This window comes from Lepus europaeus, chromosome 1 (genome assembly GCF_033115175.1).
Source record: "Lepus europaeus isolate LE1 chromosome 1, mLepTim1.pri, whole genome shotgun sequence".
NCBI classification, from domain to species: domain Eukaryota; kingdom Metazoa; phylum Chordata; class Mammalia; order Lagomorpha; family Leporidae; genus Lepus; species Lepus europaeus.
Window position 1 is genome coordinate 169,374,454 of NC_084827.1, and position 6,262 is coordinate 169,380,715.

Genomic DNA, 6,262 nt, shown 5'->3' on the forward strand with positions numbered 1-6,262 from the left:
TTTGCATTTCTTTGATGGCTAGTGATCCTGAACATTTTTTCATGTCTGTTGGCCATTTGGACTTCATCTCTTGAAAAATACCTGTTCAAGTCCTTTGCCTGTTTCTTAACTGGATTGTTTGCTGAGGTTTTTTTTTTTTTTTTTTTGCACTTGAAATTCAGATAACTTTATTTAAATTGAAAATTATTAATTGCATTTAAAGATTGTTATAAAAATCACGAGTATTTCTAAGTAAGGCAGAAGTATTCCTAGGTTAACAAGCCCAGATTTAACTTTGGACTTTATTCTTTAAACAAATTGTAGACAATGGAGGGAAACAGGTTATTTACAGAAAACAGTATCTACATATGTACTCAGAAAGGTACAAATTTGGTGAAAGACTTCAGTACACACTGGCGTCTCTGAAGCAGTTCTCAGAGCTTCGTTTTACTTCCTTGGATTTAATGCCTAAGATCCTTCTTCATCCTCGATCTTGGGGGCCAAATAATACTTTAAATGTCCCATGTCAGCAATTTTATACTCAACAACAAGGGGTACATCTGCAGACATAGTGAGTGTTACTGTAAGAGAAAGTGGAGTGGCTTTTGTAAAGAAGTTTAGGTACCTCAGTGCAAAAGTTAGCTGCACTGGCTCATTCATCTCTATGGTAACAGCTTCCTCTTCTTTGTCAACATTGCTCATTTGTGACAACTTAATGTTTCCATTTCCCAATTCTCCACTGGCGGAAAACTTCACCCCATCTTTTGCACAGGACATTACAACAGCATCTCCAGTATGGCTGAGGTCTCAGCATGTACGTGCAAATTCACCAGAAGGCATTTTTACTACACAGCTGTATGCTTGTTCTAGAATTCCAAGCTGTTCAACATCTAAGTCCATTAATTTCATTTCATAGTCTGAAACTTTCTCTTGATTCAGTGCTTCAAATACTAGCGCCAAGGTGTCCACATTATCTTCAGCCCTCAGTGTAATGATGTCTTTGTTGCCGGCACATTTTAGTATCTTGGACATGCTGGTGAGGTTCACACCCATGGCCAGGTTGCAGTCACAGCGGTGCATGTGGAAGCCCTCGGAGCGCTGGGTGAGCTGCACCAGGGAGAGGGGGGACGAGTCCATGCCCTGCAGGTTCACGCGGCCGAGCTGACGTCCCAGCAGGCCTCGTTGATGAGATCCTTGAGTGCCTCCAGCACCTTCTTCAGGATGGAGCCCTGGACCAGGCGTGCCTCAAACATGGTGGCGGGGTCGCAGTGTCGTGGCTGCAGGCGAGTAGAAGGAGAAAGTTCTGGCTGAAACTTCTTCACCAGGCTCAGGACGAGTGGGCAAATACAGCGGTGTGTGCCTAAGACCCCCGAAAGACCAGGACTGGTTCGCAGGGCTGGCAACCGTTTAATGCCGCCATGTCTGTAAGCGCTGTCGCTGAGTTTTTTGATCTCTTTATAGATTCTGGATATTAATCCTTAGTTGTATAGTTTGCAAGTATTTTCTCCCTTACTGTTGGTTCCCTATTCTCATTGCTGAGTATTTCTTTTGCAATGCAGAAGCTTCTCCATTTGATGTAATCCCACTTGTCAGTTTTGGCTTTGATTGCCTGTGCTTATGGGGTCTTTTCCAAGAAGACTTTGCCTATTCTGATGCCTTCCATGGTTCACCCAATGTTCTCTTATAGTTGATGGTATCAGGTCACAGGTTTAGGTCTTTGATCCATTTTGAGTGGATTTTTGTGTAAGGGATAAAGTAGAGATCTTCATTTTTCTGCATGAGGAGATCCAGTTTTCCCGGAACCACTTTTGAAGAGACTGTCCTTCCTCCAGGGATTAGTTTTATCTCCTGTGACAAAGATAAGTTGATTGTAGATGCATGGGTTGATTTCTGGAGTCTCTATTCTGTTCCACTGGTCTACCTATCTGTTTTTGTGCCAGTACCAGATTGTCTTAATATTTTTTTTTTTTTTTGGACAGGCAGAGTGGATAGTGAGAGACAGACAGAGAGAAAGGTCTTCCTTTTTGCCGTTGGTTCACCCTCCAATGGCCACTGCAGCCGGCGCATCGTGCTGATCCGAAGCCAGGAGCCAGGTGCTTCTCCCGGTCTCCCATGCGGGTGCAGGGCCCAAGGACTTGGGCCATCCTCCACTGCCTTCCCGGGCCATAGCAGAGAGCTGGCCAGGAAGAGGGGCAACCGGGATAGAATCCGGCGCCCCAACCGGGACTAGAACCCAGTGTGCCGGCGCCACAAGGCGGAGGATTAGCCTGTTAAGCCATGGCGCCGGCCCAAATTGTCTTAATTTTAACTGCCCTGTAGAATGTCTTGAAATCTGGTGCTATGATGCTTCTGGCTTTGTTTTTGTTGTTGTATATGATTGCTTTAACTATTCGGAGTATAGTGTGTTTCCTGATGAATTTCAGCATTGTTTTTTTATATATCTGAGAAGTATGTTGTTGGCATTTTGATTGGGATTGCATTGAACCTGTAATATGCTTTTTGTACTATGGACATTTTGATGAAATTAATTTTTCCAGTCAACAAACATGGAAGAGTCTTCCATTTTTTCTATCTTCATCTATTTCTCTAATGTTTTGTATTTTTCCTCATAGAGATCTTTGATATCCTTGGTTAAATTTATTCCAAGTTATTCATTTTTTGTAGCTATTGTGAATGGGATTGCTCTTAGAAGTTATTTCTTAGCCATGACATTGTGTATACAAAGGCTACTGATTTTTGTGTGCTACTTTTATATCCTTTACCAAACTCTTATTATTTCCTTAGTGAATCTCTTAGTCTCTTAGTGGATCCCCTACATCTTAGTCTCTTTGGGATTCCCTATATATATAGAATTATGTCATTTACAAATAGGGATCGTTTGACTTTCTCATTACCAATTTGTATCCCTTTGATTTCTTTTTATTGCCTAATGGCTCTGGATAAAACTTCCAGACTATTTTAAATAGTAATGGTAAGAGTGGGCATTCTTTTCTGGTTCCAGATCCTAGTGAGAATGTCTACAACTTTTCCCCATTCAATAAAATGCTTGTGATGAGTTTGTCATAAATTGCCTTGATTATGTTGAGGAATGTTCTTTCTATTCCCAATTTGGTTAAGGTTTTGATCATTAAAGGATGTTGTGTTTTTCCTAATCCTTTCTCTGCATTTAGTGAGAAAATCATAAGATTTTTGTTCTTCAATTTGTTAATATCATGTATCAAATTTATTGACTTGCATATGTTGAACCATCCATACTTAATAGGGATAAATCCCATTTGGTCTAAGTACATGATCTTTCTGATGTATTGTTGGATTTGATTGGCTAGTATTTTGTTGAGGATTTTGGCATCTATGTTCACCAGGGATTTTGGTCTATAGTTTTCTTTCTTGGTTGTATATTTTTCTGGTTTAGGAGTTGAGGTGATGCTTGTTTTACAGAAGCAATTTGAGAAGATTCCCTCCCTTTTAATTGTTTTGAATAGCTTGAGAAGAATTTGAGTTAGTTCTTCTTTAAATGTCTGATAGAATTCAGTAGTGAAGCTGAGCTTTTCTGTTTTGGGAGGATCTTTATTATTGATTCAGTCTCCATCTTGGTGGTTGGTCTGTTTAGGTTTTCTATGTCTACTTGGTGCAATTTTGGTAGGATGTATGTGTCTAGGACTCTATCCATTTCTTCTAGGGTTGCTGATTTGTTGGCATATAGCTCTTTGTAGTAATTCCTGATGGTTCTTTTTATTTCTGTGGTATCTGTTACATTTCCTTTTTCAATTCTGATTTTATTGACTTGGGTCTTCTCCTTTTATCTGTTAGGCCAAATTGTCTTTCAATTTTGTTATTTTTAAAAAAAAAACAGCTCTTAATTTTGTATTCTTTTTTTTGTTTCAATTCTGTTTATTTCTTCCGTAATTTTATTTTATTTTTTATTTTATTTTTTTTTAACAGCACAGATACAATAATCAAGTTTATTCATGCTGTCAGCAAATCATTGTTCTCAAACATAAATATCTACAGTGGTATTGCTAGAAAATGGTAGACAAATTGTAATGTAAGTAGAAAAATTTCTCTCTTCAAACATCTACAAAACAAAATTTGAAATAACAGGATTCTGACTTACAAATATTTAATTCATTGTTTAAAACTCTTTTTTTTATTAAACTTTTATTTAATGAATATAAATTTCCAAAGTATAGCCCATGGGTTACAATAGCTTCCCCCCTCCCATAGCTTCCCTCCCGCCCGCAACCCTCCCCTTTCCCGCTCCCTTTCCCCTTCCATTCATGTAAAGATTCATTTTCAATTCTCTTTGTATACAGAAGATCAGTTTAGTATATATTAGGTAAAGATTTCAACATTTTGCCCATATAGCAACATAAAGTGAAAAAACTACCATTGGATTACTAATTATAGCATTAAATAGCAATGTACAGCACATTAAAGACAGAGATCCTACATAATTTTTTTTTCAAATTAATTAATTTTCTATGCCATTTCCATTTTAACACCAGGTTTTTTTTTTTTTCATTTCCAATTCTCTTTATATACAGAAGATCACTTCAGTATATAATTAGCAAAGACCTCATCAGTCTGTGCCCACACAGAAACGCAAAGTATAAAAATACTGTTTCAGTACCAGTTATAGCATCACTTGGCTTTAGATGACACATTAGGGACAGATCCCACATGGAGTGTAAGTACACAGTGACTCCTGTTGCTGACTTAACAATTTGACACTCCTGTTCATGGCGTCAGTAATCTCCCTAGGCTCTAGTCATGAGTTGCCAGGGCTATGGAAGCCTTCTTTTCTCCTACCAATTTTGGGTTTGGTTTGTTGTTTTTCTAGGTCTTTGAATGCCTTGATAGCTCATTTATTTAGTGTCTTTCCAATTTCTTGTTTTAAGCACCAATTGCTATAAACTGCCCTCTTAACCATGCTTTTGCTGTATCTCATAAATTTTGATATGTTGTATTGTATTTATTTCATTGTTTGAAGATTTCATCTGCAAAATTTCTGTTGAGCTCTTGGTTATAATTTCTTTGTGAATGCTTCATTCATGCTTTCTATTGTTTTCCTCATTTTTTAAGCTTTCTATTTTTATTCTCTTGCATCATCAGTTTTCTTACAATTATTATTTTGAATTTCTGGCTTTCAAAGATTTCCTTCAGATTATGATCTATTTCTGGAGAACCATTATGTTCTTTTGGAGATGTCATGCTACCTTGCCTCTTCATGTTTTCTGTGTTCCTAATTGACATTTTTACATCTGGTATAATGGTTTCTTTTTTGTGGAGTATGTTTTATTTGAAAACAGCTTGTGATTTAGATGGAATGCAGGGTGTTGCTTAGCTTGTTGCTTTGGCTTTGGTTCTAGGTAAGCTCGAGTGTAACTTCTGAGTGATTTTTTTTTTCTTTAATTGATGTCAGCAGTGTGTATAAGTGGCACAGTGGTATAGTCTGCTGCAGTTTGTCGGATAGAAGTGTGACTCTGAGGTGAATGTGGGCTTCCTAGGGTGTGTATCTTCAGTACCCAGAGACTTGGATATCAGTTACACTAGGGATTATGATATACAGGTCCTCCTTCTTGATATTGATGGACAAAGGGGGCTGTCCCCTTGTCCCACTGGTATGCCTGAGTGATGATGGGGCTTGTCATATCAATAGCTGAGCCTATGTCTGTGTTATGTGAAGAACCCCCCCCCCCCATGCCAGGTCCTACTGGTACTGGATTTTATAATACCGTGACTAGGGGACATAAACTGAACCCCAATACAATCTTACATGGTAACTACAAGGAATACGAGAGATTTTTCCACTGGTAGATATGGATCTAGAGAGGTGGAATGTAGGCAGGTTCTTCCTTAGGTCCCATCAGGGAGATCCCAGTGGATTTGAGGAAATTGGCACTGATTGTTACAGTCCTGGTGTTGTAGGATACAGCGGGGTCACTACCTGGATTTTCTAGGACAGGAACCATATATTGGAAATATGGCAGCCACATGCTTGAAGCAGGGTGATGCAATTGAACACTAGAGATAGTGCAAGTGGGTGTGAGTTATTCCAAAGGCTGTAATGATATCATCAGTTGTCCCAGTTCTGCCTGGCACAGATGGAACTAACCTCAATTCTCACAAAGCATGCAAGGATGATGTTACTGTTTGTTCCCATGGCTCGCGGCACTGTAAGTTAGGAGTTGTAGGGGAAAATTCCTCAGGTCATGTTCAGGTATCTTATGGGCTGTTGCTGATGCTAGCCTCAAGAAACTAAACAGTTCCCCCACCCCCACCC

At 38.9% G+C, this 6,262-nt stretch overlaps 1 pseudogene; it reads right to left on the reverse strand.

Annotated features, from left to right (window-relative positions):
• Positions 1 to 263: 263 nt before the first annotated feature.
• LOC133767747 (proliferating cell nuclear antigen-like) lies at positions 264 to 1,315 on the reverse strand (annotated as a pseudogene).
• Between the last annotated feature and the right edge of the window lie 4,947 nt (positions 1,316 to 6,262).